Source organism: Eublepharis macularius, chromosome 6 (genome assembly GCF_028583425.1).
Source record: "Eublepharis macularius isolate TG4126 chromosome 6, MPM_Emac_v1.0, whole genome shotgun sequence".
Classification (NCBI taxonomy): domain Eukaryota; kingdom Metazoa; phylum Chordata; class Lepidosauria; order Squamata; family Eublepharidae; genus Eublepharis; species Eublepharis macularius.
The window spans coordinates 37,861,170-37,882,500 of record NC_072795.1 but is presented as its reverse complement, the minus strand read 5'-3'; positions in this window follow the sequence as shown (position 1 = coordinate 37,882,500).

Below are 21,331 nucleotides of genomic sequence, written 5' to 3'. Positions count from 1 at the left end.
CAGTAGCATTAATTTAGAAGGAATATTCCTGAGTTCAGGCAGGGGGGAGGCGAATCAGTGCAACTACCTTTGGGGGAAATATAGGAGTACTGGAAAGCAAAGAGCCATTTACTTAACCATAACTAAGCAGTCTGAAAGTCAAATTTTCATGATATTGCTGCTCTAATTACCTTGTTCTCTACAGCCCACTGACAATATAGCATTATTAGCCAGAGAAGGCTAAGTTCATATAACCAAACAGCATTCAGCCCTATATAATCATCATACGTTGAGTCTCATGGATTCCATAGCACATATATGCCCTTCAATATGCAACATATAAAGACAGAGGATTATGAATCATCCGTTTTTTGGGAACCTGCATATGGCAGTCCCTTTATTTGAATACGATGAGATATGGAAACCAATTTTAGATGTTTTAAATGCCAAAGAAGTAATTCCCCCCACGCAACAAAGTTAAAATGCTCATTTATTGTAATTCTTGGGTTTTTAACAATTTGCCAAGAGTGGTTTTGATAATGTCTTTTATGGCTTAGTTTTAATCCCTTTCTTGTTTGTACAGTATGGTTTTATCATTTCTTGTATTAAATTTTTTTTGGGGGGGGGGTTAAAAAAAAAGTCAGAGGACAGGACATGGATGAATTCCCAGTGTGTGAACTATGAAGAAGAATGGTTCCCCTCTCCAAATAAAGCCTTCATGCACATATATCCTCACATGCTACAGGGTTATGCTACAGGCTGCCTAAATTGTTTCAGTCATAGATATCTCACTACAACACACACATACGTGCACCAATGGCTATTAAAGGAGTGGGAAACATAGATGCATTAACATGGTTGCCTACAAAATGTTTGGGATGGGAGAAGTAATTACGCAGTTCTCAGAGGTTTTAGGAAGCTTTTAGAAAGAAGAAAAAGACATGTGCATCTATAAACACCACACAAAAAGAATATAGATGCAAGCATACTTATCACTTCAATATTGTTACTTTGCAGTTTTATTAGCATTAATGTTATCCTACAGGGTTAGAAGACTGTCAATAACAGGATATTTTGGAGGTTGATTCACAGAGTAGCCATATGTTGGAAGTGACTTGATAACTCATGACACACACACACAATCCTATGTAGCATACTTCTTTGCTTTGATAAAACACACCCAAAAAGCAAATGTATTTGAGATGATATATAATGGTTCCATCAATTTTTTTTTGTGCACTGTGTTACCAATGTGCATATGAATTTCTATGCACTGGTAAAAGTATCACACAAAAAAGAATCTGGGTTAGTTCTGTCACATCAAGCTTTAATGACAATATTCAATAATTAATAATAATAAATAATTACAACAATAATATTTAATGCTGCTATTCTGTATGGCACTACCAGACCCTGTCCCATTACATCGCCAGCTCCCACCTCTTAAATCTCAGGGTTTGGAATGCTGTGTAACTAGCAACTATTGACAGGTACTACTTGTCATTTTCTTTCTTACAAGACATACATTTGGGAAATGTCCTCACCCTACTCCTATAAAGGGTTTCAGATGATGAACCACTTAAATAGAATCCAGAGCATTTAATTTTGCTGGTTGTAAGGGGACAAATTGACTGGAATGTAGATACTTCTCTGGACTTTTGCTGTCAGGGACATGCTATGAATCTCATGGAAGATTCATAACTGAATTTCCCAGTTTTTTTTTTTTTTTTAAAGACTGTTGAAGGGGAATGCAAATTTGATTGGAGCATGAGAACATCCATTCTACCCACCCACCTCCCCACTCTGAATTTCCTGATCTAAACTGCATCTCAAAGATGCTGGCAGGACCACACAAATACAGGTGCCTATAATTAAATTCAGTGATTAGTTTTTCAAAAAGAATTATAGAAACATAACTAGACATGGGCACGAATGGGGAAAAAAAGAACACGCTGTTCGTGGTTCATTGCCGCAGACGAAAATGAACAGATGAACAGTAACGAACATGTCCCGTTAACGAACATGTACGGTGTTGGTTGTTCATGGGGGCCAGAACAGTCCCCATTGGACTTAGAGAGCCCATATTCACAGGGAGTGTTCACCAGGCTCTCCTCCAGCCATCACCCAAGTTTGGTCAAGATTGCAATACAGATCTTGGAGTTATAGATTCCCAAATCTGACACCCCCAGGAAACTCCCATTCGACATAATGAGAGCCACCAGTTGACTTTTGCCAGGTGTACAAGTGGTGGACTCTAGGGGGTGGGGGCTTTGGCCACTTGCCAGTGGCACCGCCATGTGCCTGCCTGCCAGGCCTCCCAGAGGCTACTTTCCGGATGGAAGTAAGTAAGGTGGGTGATGTTGGCGGCCACCGGACCTGGTGGGCTGAGGAAGGTGGTGGCGGGCCACCTCCACTCCAGGTTGCAGGGGGTCTGGCCGCCTGCCAGCAGCACCCCTCATGTGCCTGCTCACCAGGCCTCCCTGAAGCCACTTTCCGCCAAGGTATGATAGGGGGTGATGTTGGTGGCCACTGGACCTGGCGGGCTGGGGGGGCATTGCTGGGCTGCCTCCCCTCTAGGGGGTGGGGGATCTGGCCACTCACTGGCAGCACCCCCCATGTGCCTGCCTGCCAGGCTCCCCTGACGCTACTTTCCACCAAGGTATGATGGTGGGTGATGTTGGCAGCCACCGGGCCTGGCGGGCCGGGGGAGGCATTGGTGGGCCACCTCCCCTCTAGGGGGTAGGGGGTCAGGCCACTCACCAGTGGCACCCCACATGTGCCTGCCCACCAGGCCTCAGAGTACTGCACGGCACTTTCCTGCACAGACAGGGACATGGGTGATTAGTGCAGCCGTGGGGCCTAGTGGGCTCAAGGTGGTGGTGTCAGGCTGCCCCTCCTCTAGGGGGTGGGGGTCTGGCCACTCGCTGGTGGCACCCCCATGTGCCCAACCACCAGGCCTCAGAGTACTGCACTGCACTTTCTTGTGCAGCCGGGGCATGGTTGATGAGTGTGGCCGCTGAGCCTGGTGGGCTTGGGGAGGTGGTGTCGGGCCACCTCCCCTCTAGAAGGCGGGGGGTCTGGCCACTCACCAGTGGCACCCCCCATATGCCCGCCCAGCAGGCCTCAGAGTACTGCACTGCACTTTCCTGCGCAGACAGGGATGTGGGTGATGATTATGGCTGCTGGGCCTGGTTGGCTCGAGGACATGGTGGTGGGCCGCCCCCCTTTAGGGAAAGGAGGGACTTGCCACTGACAGCTAATATCATCCACCTTCCTGCTTTCACAGAAAGGACAGGAGGGAGAGGAGATGTCGTTTGGAGGGGTCGGAGTGTTCCAGAGAGGGAAAGGTCGAAAGAGGGAAGGGGAACTGGGAAGATTGCTGTGAGGCCTCCTCCAACAGTTGCTGCGAAGCCTCCTCCAAAGATCCCAATGAGGTACTCAGCAGCGACAGCTAACATCACCCACTTTCCTGCTTTTGCGGAAAGGACAGGAGGGAGAGGAGATGTTGTTTAGAGGGGTCAGACTGTTCCAGAGAGGGAAGGTCAAAAGAGGGAAGGGGAACTGGGAAGATCCCAACAGTTGCTGCAAGGCCTCCTCTGAGGATCCCACTGTGGTACTCAGTGGCAGCAGCTAACGTCATCCACCTTCCTGCTTTCGTGGAAAGGATGGGATGGGCAGGACAGGAGAGGACGTTTGGAGCAGTCGGAGTGTTCCAGAGAGGGAGAGATTGAAAGAGGGAAGGAGAACTTGTCAGGGAGAGAAGGACAGAGGGTTACCACTTCTTGGCCGCCTTGTGGAGCAGGACCAAGAGACACCTAAACATCTGTGAGCCTTCATCATTGAAACCCACTGAGCTTGTCAGCAGCAGAAGCAGCCATCACCACCCTCCTTCCTTCACGGAAAGGACGGGATGGGCAGGGCAGGAGTGGTCATTGGGACGGTTCGGAGCGTTTCCAGAGAGGGCAAGGTTCAAAGAGGGATGGGGAGCTTGACAAGGAGAGGAGGACAAAGAGGACCCCAACATCCACCCTGTCGGATTCACAGACTGCTGCAACATAGGCTTGTCCACCTCTCTGCAATGGACCCCTCTGCTCCACCAGATGACATATCATGACTTAGGTGGAGTTCCATCGGGTGGGCAGGTCATGAAAGAGATGGTGCTCGGGGTCCCCCCTCCCCCTGCCTCTGGAACAGCTCACAGGAAGAGCTGATGGTGTGGGAGAAGTGGGAAGTGATGTGGCGGCAGCTGTCCAGCAGATTGCGCATCCACAAGGTTCCCTTGTCACAGCTGTCCCTTGGCTTGCTCCCCAACCCAACCACATCCCTCATCACCAAGTGCAGCTTGTGCACCATGCACACCAGGCCCAGGAGGGATGCCTCTTTCAGGGCTGCCAACATGTTGCTTCCCACGTCCATCACCATGAAGCCACTGACAAACCCTTCCACCCCCGCCGTCCACTCCCTCAGAGCGCCTTTATGGTGGTGGCGATGCTCTGCCCAGTATGGAAATCGTCCATTCTCTGGGCCTGGAGAAGAACTACCCTGTAGCCCAATGTCAAGCATGGCACCTTTTTTCTGGGTGCCAGTTCTTTGCCTGGGGTGGAAGAGGTCCTCTGGTTGCCACCAGTGGGCAGTAATGGCAAGATACCCATGATGGCAGTTGCTCCAGATGTTGGCCATGACGTGTACGGTATGGCCTTTGACAGCCAACAGCTCCCTGAGCACCATGTCTCACACAGACTGGCAAAGAACAGGCAGGACTCGACGCCCAACGGTGCGCCAAGATGCCATGGAGAACCATGGGGCAAAGTACAGAAGCAGCCTTTGGAAGCCCATGCCTTCCACGACAGATAGGGGGAATCCTTGCAGGGCCGTCTTCTCTGCCAAGATACAAATGCCTGCCTCCTGAGCCCTTGACCTCACCCTTTTCAACAGCACTATCCCCGACCCTGATGGAACAACCTCCCCAAGGGCGGCGTGCCTGACCGTTCCACTCCCACCGGCAGCACCCTCGGGGCAAGGCTTCTTTCTTGGAGTGGATTCTGGTGACCCTCCCACTGATCCCGGCTCAGAGGAGCTGGTAACCTTCTGTCTACCCCCGCCAGATGTTTCGCTGACCGAGGACAGAGACCGCAGGCTCAGATGACATGTTTTCAGGTGCCTAGTCAGGACCATCGATGACAGGTGCTTCGGGTCATTGCCCCTGCTCACCAGGCCATCACAGACACAGTACCGCACCACATGGGAGTCATTCGGATGAGCCCTAAAGTGCCTCCATATGGAGAGTTTGAACCGTGGCTCACTAACTGTTCCAGGGGAGGGAGGATGAAAGGTTACTGGCTGCAACACGGAGCTGGCTATGGAAGACGGAGTGAGGGGTGGACTGCAGGCAATGACAGCACTGGGAGCTTGGGATTGGGATGGGGTGGATGTTTCATCAAACCCAGACCATTCCTCTATAGATCCCTCAGCTCCTCCTCCTCAAACAATTTAAAGAGTTCCTCTTCCCCCAGTGGCAAAAAATCTTTGGCCTCCTCCACAGCACCCACAGGTGATTTTTGGGGAGCGGGAGTCTCTGCTGCCCAGAGCCCTGCCCAGTACTACTTCCCGCGGGGCAACTAAGACAATCTTTGCACTTCCCCCACGACCCATGGCCCCCAGTCGAAGCCTCATTGTGCCAGCAAACAAGAATTGAGGAGGAAAGAAAAGGAGACAACACTGTGAGCCCTCAGCCGAGGTGCCCACTGAGCTTGGCCCCAGGGCCTGGCAGCAGCCCTGGAACAAGAAGGAGGGGGTAGAGCCCTAGCCCAGCACTTCCAAAGACCTGACCAGATCAGGCACTAATAATCAGTGTGAGGCCTCAGCCGAGGTGCCCACTGAGCTTTGCCCCGGAGCCAGGCAGCAGCCCTGGAACCAGAGGGAGGAGCTAGAGCTCTAGCCCAGCACTCCCAGAGACCAGACCAGATGAGGCACTAATAATCAGGGTTAGCCCTCAGCCGAGTTGCCCACTGAGCTTGGCACCAGGTGCAGGCAGCAGCCCTGGAACCAGAGAGAGGGGGTAGAGCCCTAGAAAACACTTCCCGAGACCTGACCAGATCAGGCACTAATAATCAGTGTGAACCCTCAGCCAAGGTGGCCACTGAGCTTTGCCCCAGGGCCTGGCAGCAGCCCTGGAACAAGAAGGAGGGGGTAGAGCCCTAGCCCAGCACTCCCAGATACCTAACCAGATCAGGCACTAATAATCAAGGTGAGCCCTCAGCCGAGGTCCCCACTGAGCTTGGCCGCAGATCCAGGCAGCAGCCCTGGAACCAGAGTGAGGGGCTAGAGCCCTAGCTCAGCACTCCCAGAAGCCTGACCAGGCACTGATAATAATAATAATCAGTGTGAGCCCTCAGTCGAGGTGCCCACTGAGCTTCTCCCCAGGGCCTGGCAGCAGCCCTGGAACCAGAGGGGATAGATCCCTAATCCCACCCACCACACACAGAAAAAAGGCCAGCTCCAATGTACTCTCCCTGTCTCTCTCCCAAAAGGCTAGCAACAGCTCTGTCCCACTGCATTACCTGCTGAAACTGAAAGCCAGAACTGGGAGCACAGTGCCCTTTTATAACCAGAGGTCTCATAGGAAAAAACAGGTTGGCAGTCAGAACTGCCTAACAGGGTTTGCAGGGATGAGATTGGAGTTCCCATGGCTACAGAACACCACCCCTTCACCCTTTCTCCCCGCTGGTCTCTTCTGCCACGTAACTAATTGTAACCAATTTGGAGGTCCACACTTGGAAGGAAGACCTGCCCATCAAGCTAAGTTGTGCTCAGATTGGCGTTTCCAGGGAGACAGAAGGAGTGCAGACAGAGTTCAGGCAGTCCCTACCTCCATTGCCAAGGGAATTGATTGAAGGTGCCTGACTGTCTGGCTTCACGAACAGTGGACGAACGCAGCAAATGATGCTTGCGATGACCGCTTGTTAGTTTGCAATGGTGCCTTACGAACGACTTGTTCACGAACAGACAAATGGGCTGTTCGTGGAGGTTTTTCATTCGTAATGCTGTTGGTGCTCATGTCTAGACATAACCCATTCTAGGAGCTATGCCTACTTACCCCCAAATTCTCCCCTAATTCCTATTTGTGGGAACAAGTAGTTTTAAGGAAAATTATTTCTCACCTCTTGAGAGATGTTTGCTTCTTTAGTGTATTTCAAGGCCACTCGTGGGATTTGAAAACTGGGCCTTCTTAAACTGAATCTCAGTGAATCCAGAACATGAGAATACAGGCCCATGTGTCCTGCCCTGAAATGTATTTGTTATTCCAGACTGGGAATTCTGCAATTCCTCTATTTGCAATTCTATGTAACAGTTGTTGTATTGGTTATTTATTGTCACTGCTTTCTCAGCTTGAGTGAAAAAGGTGATAAATACTCTTCATCCAGGACAGCCTCCTGTTTCCAGGGATGGGGAGCCATATGTTTCTGGGAAGCATCTACAAGGACATTTCTCAAGAATCCTTAATCTGTTTGGAAGTGACTTTGCAAATAACAGCAAGATCTGAATAAAACATTATAGAACTCACAGAATAGGGCAGTAGAGGAAAAGCAGAATATTCTCTTTAGTCTTCTTGCCACTATGGACTAAGGAAGCATTCAGTTTCCTGCTTTATAATTGGATAATAGCAAGTAAGCCTTGGATAATTTGGCTCTAACAGCAAATAACTAAAAATAATAGACTTGCCAGCTCTATGCTTGGGAGAACACCAGTTCCCACCTGCTGTCCCCCTGCTGCTCACCTGACCAGAGCAGAGGAAAGGCATGGAGGGGAGAAGCACACACAGATGCTCCAACACTCCCCCACTGCACCAGAAAACAATGTAATTTTCCAGCACAACAAGAGAGTGTGGGAGTATGCACATGCATTGTGCAAGCACAGGAGGTAAGTAGTACCCTGCTGCCCCCTGCCCCCTGCACTCCTGCTTTGGCCTCTGGGAGACCGGGTAAATCTTTTTTCTTACAGCCCTGCCTGCATTTGGACTTCACTGATTCTGATAACTGTTTGGTTTTTTCTTTGCACAGCCAAAGATCAGTGCAGTAATTGATACACTTAACACAAGATGTGGGCATGGGAATTGGTTTCATTTCTTTTGTTTTTATTATTTATTCTCAAAGGGATTCTTTCATTATTGACTTGTTTGTATGGTTATTGTTCCTTTTGTTATTGTCTCATTTTCATAATTCTACTTCTTTATTATTTCTCATTGCTTTCAATGGAAGTACCTCCTCCCCCTGCCCCCTTCTTGGGTCTGTACTTTCTATCTGAACTGGGCAACACTTAGGAGGATTTTAGTATTCCACTAGGACATCTATACTACCAAATATCAGACAGAAAAAAATAAATTGGTCCCCTCTTTTGAGGCAATGAAATGTGTCCATGTTTAGCATTAGTCTATGGGAGAATTGATAGGAAATAGTAACATATAAAGCCATTTTATCACACTGGACTCTTTGTGAAAAATAAATAAAATTAAAGTGTTATAGTTGGGTTACATTTGGGACACCAGATCTATAACACAAACCAAGTAACACAAGCCAGACAAATTCCAAATTAAATGAAGAACCACAACAGCTTCAATGGGGAAGAGGTTACACAATTAAAAATCATTAACCCACTTAATTTTGTTTTTAAATATAACGTGGATATTAACTTTGAGCATAATAAAATTGAGCTCTTGAGCCGGATCATTGATTTTCACCTCCAATTCATCTGTGCAGTAGTACAGCAAGAAGGTATGCACAGAAATCATAAAAGAAGCTACCCAACTGCCTTGAACAGCTTCATTCTAGAGAGAGATGGCCTAGAAATGGACTAAATAAATCAAGTGTGAGTTTGCAAGCAGATGATATTCAGATTTCAACCTGCTGCCCTGAGAATAACCACAAAGCCAGAGATGTGGATGATAACCCTGTATCTGCCCCAGTGGTATTAATATGTACTTCTGAAGTCATTTGACTTCTCCCAAAGAGTGCAAGCAGAGCCTGCTGGATGAAACCAGTGATCCATCCCATCCTGCATCCTTTCTCATATAGTGGCTAACCAGTATTCCAGAGGGACAACAGGGCACAGAGGCCCCGTACCTCCAAGGCTTGCCCATGGTGTTGCCTCCTACTGGTATTCAGAAGAAAAACTAAGTGCTCTCTCACCACCAAATTGCATTACAATTGCACAAGGGTTCCCAGATTCCCCAGGGGCCAAATGGGGGGACAAGGTTCTCTGGATTGGGTGGGGGAAGTATTTACTTCCCATTTGGAGGTGATTTTTAATGCATCGGGCTTCAGTGTGACCTACAGCTTCCCTGTTGCATCAGAGAATGACATCATGTGGGGATAATAACAACATACTCTGTAAACTGCTCTGAGTGGATGTTTAGTTGTCCTGAAGGGTGGTATATAAATTGAAAGTTGTTATCATCATCATCATCATCATCATCATCATTTTCAGCATGACAGGGAGCGTAGGAGCACGTACACTTCTCCCTCCCTTCCTCCAGGTGAGCAGGGGCAGCAGCGGCAGGTGGGGGCTGAGGTTGGCAAACCTACATTGTACCCACATTTATTTCCCTGACTATTACAAAATGACTTGGGTGGAATAACTTAGTGACCTAGCACTGCAGTCCTTCTAAAGTCCGTTGAAGTCAATTGGTTAAGAACTCTGTTTTGGACTGTGCCTTAAAGTCACAATCCTATGAAATCTGCTTACTGTTTTCAGTGGTAATTTCTCCCAGGTAAGACTTACTTCCAAGTAAACAGCACAAGATCCAAGCATAGGACTAGGCTGCACCACAACCCTGCTTGAAATTATCACGGCAACTCCATGTGCTGAAAGAATCTGAAGGACAGATGATTTTTTCTAGTATATCACAAGCAGCATCAAAGGATTTCCATCCTAATTGTTAGTTGTCAGCATAATAAACAATTAAAAAGGACTCTGGGTTTTAGTCCCCATCTTTTTGATGCAAATGCAAGATAGAATATTATTGCAAAAAAAAAATCAGAAATGACAGACCTACTGCCTTGGTGCAAATGCACCATTTATAGTTCCTGCTGGCAGATGCATTTGCCAAGAAATGTCTAATGTAATAAAATTAGACAATTTAACCAGCATGGTGGATTTGCCCATTTTTGCTGTCAAGCATCAATACCAGCACTTAACCCCGGTATATAAAGAGACACATGACTAAACTTACAATGTACATTTGGAAAATCTGGATTTGTCAAATAAAAATGTGTGTGTGTGTTGAGAATGTGAGAGAGACTCTGTGCATTTCAAATACTTTCCATGGGTGGGTGAAATGTAAACCCAATATCCTTTTGCTTTCATCATTAAATAACGTTAGAGAAAGTTAAATAATGCACAAAACATACAGTGATCACCCAAATGCTGTCTCACCCTATCAAACACAGGTCAATGTCATCAAGAGCTGCTATCTGAAACCAGCAAACCCTTTAGAACTACAGAAAGCCTCGAATTGAGACAGAATTACACTAGCATTGTGTAAATAATCACACTGTGACCTGTGGGGTTAAAACCTATAATTGGAGTGATACTTCAAAGCGACGAGTACTTTCTCAGTGCTGTTTTGTGCATCCAGATAGGAAGATGACTTCCTGGGTTTTTTATTGGCCAGTGCCCATTGCTGCAAAAGTGATATTTTCAACAGCTGCTGGTGCATTTGGGCTCTGACAAATTAGAGGCTAACGTGAAGCATTAAAGAACATCAAAGGCTTAATTTAATGTAAAAACAAGCAAGCACTCCAACTGGATGTATTCTGCAGTGAATTAATAATGCAGATTTACACAGAATGTGATGCTTTTACAGCTTCATTTATATGATGGTTTGCAACTGATTCTCTCTCTTTTGCTCGTAAACACGGTAGATACAGTGAGCTGATGAATGTTTTTGCAACATTGTATAAATGTATAATCTGACCAAATGTCCCTTGCCTTTATGTCATCATTCCATCTGGGGCTTAGAGATAAATAATTTGCTATCATCTTAGTTTTGATTAGTTATCTGTTCTGCAAGGCTACCTGTGGACCCATGGCTTTTTGCAGCATTTGTTTATTTTGTTGGGCTTGTTTCTAATATCAAAACATAGTTCAAGCCTTTCTGGGGAACTGAGCTTGTGCTACTCTTCAGTTTGGAAAAATATCCATTATGAACAGAACTCTGATCCAATCTTTCCAAGAACAAATGTGCAACCCCTGAAAAACTTCAAATATATGCTAATTGTACCCCAAAAAAGATTAACGACAAGAAAAAAAGATGTTTATACACAGCTCATTTGAGAAAGGACATTCTGCAGCCCCAATCCAATATGTGCATGTCTACTCACATGGAAGTCTCAGTGAAATAGCATGAATGTTGTCAGACAGAGACAGACTATGGTTTTGCGTGTTGAAATTGGCATTACAGGTGTTGGTGCCCATGGTGCTCTCACTGATTTTGTCACGCTATGATCTAATACATTTCACAGGAATCACAGAAGCCTGCAAAACCTGTTTGACTATAGACTATAATAAATTAGATGTATACAGCTTGACGAATGATCATATTATTAGACAAGTTCAAGGAGGATAGGTTTATCAGTGGCTGCTCTGTAATGCAGTCTACAGAGGTCTCCCCTCAAAGTCAACTCAGAGACTTTAGTTGGTGCAGAATGCTGTAGCTCAATTATTATCAGGAGTTAGAAAGAGTATGCATATTACTCTCATTCTGCAGTCCCTCCATTGGTTACCCATCAGTTACCAGGCTCAATTCAAGGTATTGCCTTGAGTTCTTGGCCTTGGTCCATATCTGCAGGACTGCCTCTCTCTTTATGCCCCACCACTACAGCTTTGCTCATCCGAACAGGCCCTTCTGTAGGGCCTGCACATGGACAAAATCAACAGTTGCCCGTACACATGCATTTTCTGTAGGGGCTCCCACCTTATGGAATGGTCTGCCTGAAGAGGTCAGGAAAGATTCCGTTCTCCTGGCTTTCTGCAAACTGTCCAGGAGGGCTTTCCTACACAAGTGATAGGGCTGTGATATAAGGAAATGGTTTGTTTTACTTTTTAAAGTTTATTTACATTATTTATAGTCCACTTTTCTCACTAAGACTCCAGGTGGATTACACAGTACAGTCAATTTCAAAGGCAGGTATATTCCTGTAAACTTGCAAAGATTTGAAACTAGTAGAAATCCAATACACAGTTGAAGAAATGCTAGAAAAGAGCATAAGTAATTCTGACATATTAAACAACATAGGATCTAGCCAGTAGGATTATATTTACAGCAATAAAGGCCATTTCCACACGGCTTACCTTCCCTTGGAATGACCCGGAACATTGTGCCAAAAAGTGGAAGATCGTGTTTTCTCGCGCGAGATTTGCGTGACGTCATGTGTCTGTAGTCACTCCCTGTTCCTTTACTGATGCATCTCTTTGAAACAGCTTCAATATATTACAGCCCTCCTATCTGAGTAAAAAAGCCCCCTTGAATAATTCAGTTTTGCATAGTTTGTGGAAAGCCAGAAGAGTGGAACTTTCCTAACCGCTTCAGGGGACCAGCAGAGAGAACGCATTTTTAGTACAAGTTGTGTGCATTGAGGAACTGTAGAACCTAAAGAGGCCCTTCTGAGGTAAATTGAACAACGTGTATTAACCTAAATCGGTGCCTTCCAGGGGAATAATTGCAGAGAGTTAGCTGTGGTAGTCCATTGCAGCAAACGTAAATTAAGTTCTAGTGGAACCTTAAGACCTTGTTAGCCTTTTAGGTGCCACCAGACTCCTCCATGAGAGCAGCATGACTGGACTTGTTGCACAGGCAAAGTGCCTTTAAAAGAGATCACTGATAAGAGGGATCAAATCACCTCTTGGAGAACCAGTGAACCAAGATCCGAGATCTCCTCGGATCCTCCTTCCCCACCCTTTAAGCATTTTTTTCTTCCAGCATGGTTCCAATTCCAGAATCCAGCCAAGCTGAGAGAAACTAAAAGATTCAGCAAGGTATGAAGGGGGGAAATAGTTTCAATTCCCTTGACCCACTTGGTCAATTTTTGTTTACAAACCAATGCCCAGAAATCTCTGGAGAATTGTACAAAAGGAAGCAACCTCAATCACATCCCCCACACTTGCCAGGGGAACTTCAGTTGCTTTATAAAACAGAAACAGTTCCTCCTATCTCTGTGAAATTGGACATGAAGCCTTCCTCCCCCACCCCCACTTGGTAGAGCAGTAAAGTTCTGGTCTGTTTTATCCAAATTGGTTGGGGGGAAACCTAGAAGTGGAAATGTGTTTCTCACTTCACCCAAAGGAAATGAATAAGGAAGATGGGGAATCCAAAGGGAAATAATAACTACCATAAACGTCTGCGGATGTTCCTAGAGAACACTATTCCGTTATGACTTTGCAAATTGTAACTAATTTGGACATAAAGATGGTCTTGAAGATGCTCATACTGTCCAGAGATTGGCCAAAGATCTCTCACTCTCTGCCTATACCAAGGCAACAATTGTCATTTTTTTTCCTTGTACCTATGTAAGTTAGTTGTTTAAGGCAGCTGACCCTTTGCTGCCTAACTATCTTCTTCTGTATGTGCCCATTTCCAAAAGAACAATCTATTGGAAGCAAGTGGGCACTGAATATGTGAAAACACCTGACGCTGAATCAGAATGTTGGTCCATCATACTGGCAATGCCTCTCCATGGTCTTGGGTAGAAATCTGTCACATTGCCCAGTACCTGATGTCCTTAACTGGAGATGCTGGAGACTGAACCGTGAACCATCTGCATGTCAAGCAGATGCTCTACTGCTGAACAACAGCCCCCTCCATTGTTTTGACTATTGCTCTACCTGTAGCCGGAACTGATATGGCTTCCTGTTATATACCATAATTTTATTAGGATCTGAACTTCCACAAAGTGCGAGATAAGACTTTACTATGAAATGATTAGAAGAATTTTATAAGGAGAGAGAACTGCATGGTGTAGAGCCAGCATGGCATGGTGGATAGTGTTGAATTGGAGACATGGATTCAAATCCACATTCTACTGTGGAAGCTCGCTGGATGACCTTTGGCCATCCACTCTCTGTCAGACTAACAAGCCTCACAAGGTTGTTGTGAGGATAAAATGGAGGAGAGGGGAATGATATTATAAACCACATTAGATCCCCATTGGGGAGAAAAGCAGGGCATAAATGTTTAAATAAACACACATGCATACCCATGGATTCTTTAACATTTCTTTTTTCCAGGATAAAGCTGATGACAGCTTCATGCCATAATCGTCAGTTTTATTTCCTTTGTTACATTCATAACCAAAATAGGAAATGCTGCTAAACAGTAAACAGAGAATTCCATTTTAACGTCTTTTGCAACAAAATGTAAACAGCATCATAGCTGACCCGGCCACAGTAGCAGCCACATTCAGAACAATGGTCAGAAAAGCACCGGGAGACAGATAATATGTGGAAAATATGATGGAAATAGGAATGCCAGTTTGAAGATTTTTCAATTTTTGTCCCATAAAACATCACAAGAAGCACCCTCCCTCATTAATTTTCCTGAAATCTCCAGATGGGAAACAAAATATTAATTTTGTTCAGCCTTAGGCATTGTTGACAGTTAAGGTACTCTCTAAATCACTGATCTTCTACGCATTAATATTAGATTTCTTCTGCAAAAAAAACAGAGAAAAATCACAAGACCCATGGGTATAAGGTTCACTTTGTCATAAACGTAATGAATTGTTTTGCAACATGATTAATTTGTCAAAGATGGCAGGTATATCTATTGGGCAGGCAAGATTCCTGAGCAAACTAACCTACCTTATAGTCATGGTAATACTCACGGAATTATGTAAATTAATTGAGTCTTTCAATGTTGCATAAAATGCTACTACTAGGGACAAGGCATGGAACATTAGTCTGTTCATCCACCAAAAGAGTTGCATTTTAAAAGGCAGGCATCTCTTCACAAGGGAGGTCTTGCGGCAGAAGGTCTTTAGAAACACAATCTATTTTTTTTTCCTGCAAAGCTACAGACTTTCAGCCATTCCGTAGAGAAGTTGTGTGTGTGTGCTTAAAACTAAATTTTCAAAGCAACTGTCAAGCAGGCTATGCCAGTATTTTATTACTACCTTCCTGTCTCAGGCAAAGGGGTAGAAGAGATTTACATGATGATAAAGTGATGTTTATTCAAGTGGTAATAGGAATTTTACTAGTGTAGCCTCATTTGCAAATCTTAAACTCATGGTGCACTACAATGAAAACCAAAATATTTAACTTGCAATTAAAACTTATGCATATTTACTAAGATGCACATGTTAGTACATTCAGTGGAACTGATTCCTTTGGAAGGCTATAGTAAATTCTAGAAATGTGAAGAAAAGATGGGAGCTCATGAGAAATTGCATGAATGAGGAACAATTTGGGGTGAGGGAGAAATCCTCCCAATTCCCTCCTCTGAGATGCTCTCAAGGGCTTCCGCTGCGAATTTCCCCTTCCCGTTTTCCTTTTACTGATACATGAATGCATGAACCTGTCTTCTGTTGAGTTAGATAATTGGTCTATCCAGGTCAGCATTGTCTACTGGAGCATTTCTAGTTCTTGTTAGTTCATTTGGGATGTCTCTGTTTCCCTTCCTTTTGGTTAATTTAGAAAGCCATATTTGTCTGGAGCCAGCACCTGCACTTGCCTCTGGATATAGAAGCAGCCAGCAGCATGGCTCCCTTCAGCGGCCTGGCCCCATATCCCAAGGGCAGAGTGGACAGAGAGAGGAGAAGGCAGCTGAACCAGACAGCTACCAGGGGGCCTCCAAGGAACTCATGTCAGCTGCAGGGAACAGCCTAAAGCTCAAAATCTCACATGATCAACAGTTCAACAGTGGGGTTGTAAAAGTTGCCAAGAGCTATATAAGCTCTCACAGCTAGAGGCAGGGAGGAGGCCAACAGGCTGGCTCTTCTCCCAGACACTGCACAGGGAAAGAGTGAGCAGCAACACAGGAACAGCCTGAAGGGAGGAGAAAGAGGAGAAGGACAAGGTGCAAACAAAACTCACAGTGAAATCCTAGTCTGCTTCCTATCAGATAACTCTCCAGACCCTCTCCCCACCCATTTTTTTTCTGTACAGCTGTGGGCTTTGGATATATTGTGTACTTCTGAAATCTACCTAGGTGTCAGCCAGTTTACTATTAGACAACACCATGTGACTGTGTGTGTGTGTGTGTGTGTGTGCGTGCATGCATGTGTATATATATACACATATATACATATACGTATACATATACATTTATACATATATGTATGTAAGTATACACACACACACCAGTTTGGTGTAGTGGTTAAGAGTGCAGTTCTCTAATCTGGAGAACCAGGTTTGATTCCCCACTCCTCCCCTTGAAGCCAGCTGGGTGACCTTGGGTCAGTCACAGCTTCTAGGGAGCTCTCTCAGCCCCACTCACCTCACAGGATGTTTTGTTGTGGGGATAATAATAACATACTTTGTAAACCACTGAGTGGGCATTAAGTTGTCCTGAAGGGCGGTATATGCATATGCATATGCATATGCATATGCATATGTATATACAGAACTTGTTTTTTAGAATATATATCCATATGATCTTTGAAAATTGTGTTATTTCTACTTACAAGTTCTTGGATTTGAAATTTCTAATTTGATCTAGAGCATGAAACCCAATGATGGAAGATGTTTCATTCAGTGTCATGGTTTTATTCTAACAATTGCTTTTTCTCATATGCCTTGTATTCTATTTTGGAGTACTTTTTGCAAAATTGTATGGTATTATTTGCTTGTAAATATCAGCTAAATGTTAGTATCTAATGGATGAGATGCCTACTTATTACAGATCCTCAGCAATTTTTCTTACCAGAAAGCTGTGCTACAAATTAGAACAATCATCAGGATATAGCTTGAATTACCAAAAGGCTTGAGCTCAGAAGAAAAGGGAATTCTTAACACATCTATTGTATTCCGAAATATCATCAGAATCACCAGACAATAGAATGTACTCCCCCTTCCCTGTTTGTCATGGAAAGCTATTAGCACTGGCATAGCAACTAACTACTGTACAAATGTACAACAAGAGGAGAATACAGCCCTGTGACTAAATTTGTGTACAATAGACTACATTTTGACTGCCTGTGGCAGCAAACCCATTGAGAGCAGCAGGCGGTCAGGGCAGTAAGTAGCCTCTCCACCCACTAAAAAACTGCCGAGGCTACTCCTCTGATCATGTGCGACAAGAATCAATGAGAGGCTGGGTAATGATAATTTGGATGGTGTTACTTCCATATATGTTTGTATATTCAGAAATAGCTGTATACAGCTGGACTGGAGCTTTGTGTGCGTTCGCCCCTTTTCTTTTAATGAGGAATTTCTGATTACCGAGAATTTATTTCATTTTTTTAATTCTACTTTTCTCAGGGTAGGCTTCCTCATCCTATGAGGCAGGTAAGGCTGAGAGAGTGACTGGCATAAGGTTGTCTAGTAACTTCATGCGGGCATAAGAGGGAGAGTAGAGAAGATGGATTTGGAGGAACGTTGCAGCCAGATGAAACATTTGCACAGTGCTTTTGTTCCCATCTTTGGTGGTGGCAAAGAGGCATAAGATGAAAGGTTCTTAGCCTGTGGCCTGGAAAACTGGCCTGTTGGATTATGGCCCATCCCAGGATAACTTTTGTTTTTGTTTTACTTTTTGTAAATTCACATTGTATTTTATTGTACCTAATTGTATTTGTATGTAAGCTGCTTAGAGTTCTGTCAGAGAGAAAAATGGTCAATAAATATCCTAATTAACTACTATCAAACTAACTTCATGACTGAGTAGGAGTCAGAGTATCTCTAGTTTAGGTCCATCACACTAGTGCCTTGGCTCTCTCACAGAGCAATCCTATGAAATCAATGGGCTTAGACTCTCAAGTAACTCTTCAACATAGGGTTGCAGTGTCAGAGTTCTTACTCGTTTGAATGGAAGCTAACTAGCATTGTGGTCTCTTAGGACTGCAGCTTTAGGACCTCATAACAATGCATACAACTGTGGCCGCAGCCCTTCTGAGTCCAGAATGATTGTTGCCCATTGTCTGGCTGCATTGTAGGATTGCCAGCCTCCAGGTCAAGCCTGGAGATCTGCTGGAATTACAATTGATTTCCAGACCACAAGGAACAGTTCCCCAGAGAAAACAATTGCTTTGGAGGGTGGACTCTGTGGCATCATACCCTACTGAGGTCCTTTCTCTCCCCAAGTGTGCTTCTATTCAGGCTCCAACCTCCCTCCCAGAATTGGCAATCCTACTACATTTACATTAACATAAACAGTATTAGGGCATTTCTGTTGGGGTTATTTAAAAGAATGGGCTGCTCTTCTGTAGTATTCACATATATATTCACTTCTTTTCTCATCAAACTTCTTTTCTCCCAAGAGGATCAGAGTCTTTCAAAGAGAGTTTTTATGTTCAAAGAAACAAGAAATAATGACATAAGATTAATTCGTGTTTCATCTTTTGCCACTTTTGTAGTCAAAGAAAATGGACACTGAAGATCTCTTATCACAATGAAGTCCTTTGAAGCTCTTTCTATGGGGAGGATCCTTAATTTTGCTTTCCACATGACTTTGGAAGTGAACAATGTTCATCTGTAAACATAAATTAGCACCCTTCAATTCTTTTCTGAATGCACGAACTGACTCTTGGAGAAGCCACCAGGATATCCTTGTCTGTACAGGATAAACATGCTCTATGTGGTATTCAAAAACAATTGGTAAAGATCTAAAGGAGGCCATGCTCTTGTTGCCTTTCATAGAATCACAGAATCATAGGGTTGGAAGGGGTCTCTGGGGTCACCTAGTCCAACCCCCTACACAATGCAGGAAATTCACAACTACCAGTTTGAGAGCCAGTTTGGTGTAATGGTTAAGAGCACGGGACTCTAATCTGGAGAACCAGGTTTGATTCCCCACTCCTCCACTTGAAGCCCGCTGGGTGACCTTGGGTCAGTCACAGCTTCTAGGAGCTTTCTCAGCCCCACCAACCTCACAGGGTGATTGTTGTGGGGATAATGATAACATACTTTGTAAACCACTCTAAATGGGTGTTAAGTCATCCTGAAGGGTGGTATATAAATCAAATATTATTATTATTATTATATTATTATTACCCCCCCCTCGACTACCCGAGACTCCTGCTCCTTGCCCAGAAGATGGCAAAACACCTCCAGGATCCCTAGCTAAACTGACCTGTAAAAATTGCTATCTGACCCCAAAGTGGTGATCGGCATTAGCCTGGGTATATAAGAAGGGCCACGAGAACTAAGCACCGATGTAACCCATTCTGCCCTCCCCATGATGACCTGCCCAGGTTCACAGAATCAGCACTGCTGTCAGATGGCCATCTAGCCTCTGCTTAAAACCTCCAAAGAAGGAGAGTCCACTCCCTCCCAAGGAAGCCTGTTTTGTTCTATTTTACTTCTGTACATTGTTTTTGTTTGTTTGTTTGTTTGGCTTTTTTAAAAAAAATTAAAAAAATTGTTAAAAAAAAAAAGGAAGCCTGTTCAGTTAAGGGACTGCTCTAACTGTCAGGAAGTTCTTCCTAATGTTTAGCCAAAAACTCTTTTGATTTGATTTCAACCCATTGGTTCTGATCCGACCTTCTGGGGCAGCAGAAAACAACTCTGCACCATCCTCTATATGACAGCCCTTCAAATACTCAGTCGTCTCCTCTTCAGGCTAAACATTCTGACCTCCTTTAACCTTCCTCATTGGACTTGGGCTCAAGACCCCTCACCATCTCCGGTGCCCTCCTCTGGACACGTTCCAGCTTGTCTATATCCTTCTTAAATTGTGGTGCCCCAAACTGAACACAATACTCTAGGTGAGGTCTAACCAGAGCAGAGTAGAGTGATACCATCACTTCTCATGATCTGGACACTATGCTTCTGTTGATAGAGCCCCAAACCGCATTTGCCTTTTTAGCTACCACATCATACTGCTTACTCATGTTCAGTGTACGGTCTACTAAGACCCCTAGATCCTTTTCATACATACGACTGCCAAGATATGTCTTTCCTATCCTATAATTATGCATTTGATTTTTCCTTCCTAAATGCAGAACTTTGCATTTATCTCTGTTGAAATTCATTTTATTTGTCCAGATCTTGTTCATTTTATTTGCCCAGTTTTCCAGCCTGTCAAGATCATCCTGTATCCTTACTCTGTTTTCAACCGTATTTGCTACCCCTCCCAATTTAGTATCATCTGCAAATTTAATGAGCATTCTCTCTATTCCTTCATCCAAATAATTTATAAAAATGTTGAACAGAACAGGGCCGATTCCAGACGACTAACCTGAAGGCGCTGCATGCTGCCATGTTCCGGATCGTGACGGGGAAAATGCAAAATATCGCATTTTCTCCGTCGCAATCCGGAACATGGTGGCATGCAGCACCTTCAGGTTAGTCGTCTGGAATCGGCCCTGGTCCCAGGACTAGAGATGGGCACAAACCGAAATACAAACCAACGTTCATGGCAAACTGGGCTAGTTCATGGTTCCTGAACCGGTGGTTCGTCAGAGCCCATTTCTGATTAACTGCCATGAACTAAGCACCGATGTAACTTTAGTCTGGTTTGTTTGGTTCAGTTTTTGGTTTGTCACTGCAGACAGCCTGGCGCGGATGAATCAGTTTCCTAGACAACAGGGGATGGACTTCCTGCAGACCTTCTGCTGGCCCGGAAGTGATTATTTGCTGACCTAGATGTGACGTTTTCATGAACCAAACAAACCGGTCCACAAACTGGGGCAGGTTCGTGAAAGTTCATGGTTTGTGGGTCGTGAAATGTGAAGAACCACAAACCATACGGTTTGTTTTTTTCAAGTTTATGCCCTTCTCTACTCAAGACTGATCCTAAGAAACTCTACTTGTCACTCTTCCCCAAGAGGATGAAGAATATTAACTAGCACTCTTTGGGTGTGATCTATCAACCAGTTACAGATCCGCCTAATAGTAATAGGATCCAAACCACATTTTACCAACTTGTCGACAAGGATATTATGTGGAACCTTATCATAAATCTTACTGAGATCAAGACAAACTAAGTCTACAGCATTCCCCTGATCCAGCAAGGTAGTAACTGTCTCAAAACAAGAGATAAGGTTAGTCTGGCTTGACTTGTTCTTTTTTTAAAAAAAAATATATTATTAAGCAAAAAAGGGGGGTACATAAAAGAAGGGAAAAGAGAGGGGGCAAACAAAGCATATATAACACTGTATACTACAAGGGCTATTAAAATACAAGATACAAAGTCATGATTTTTATA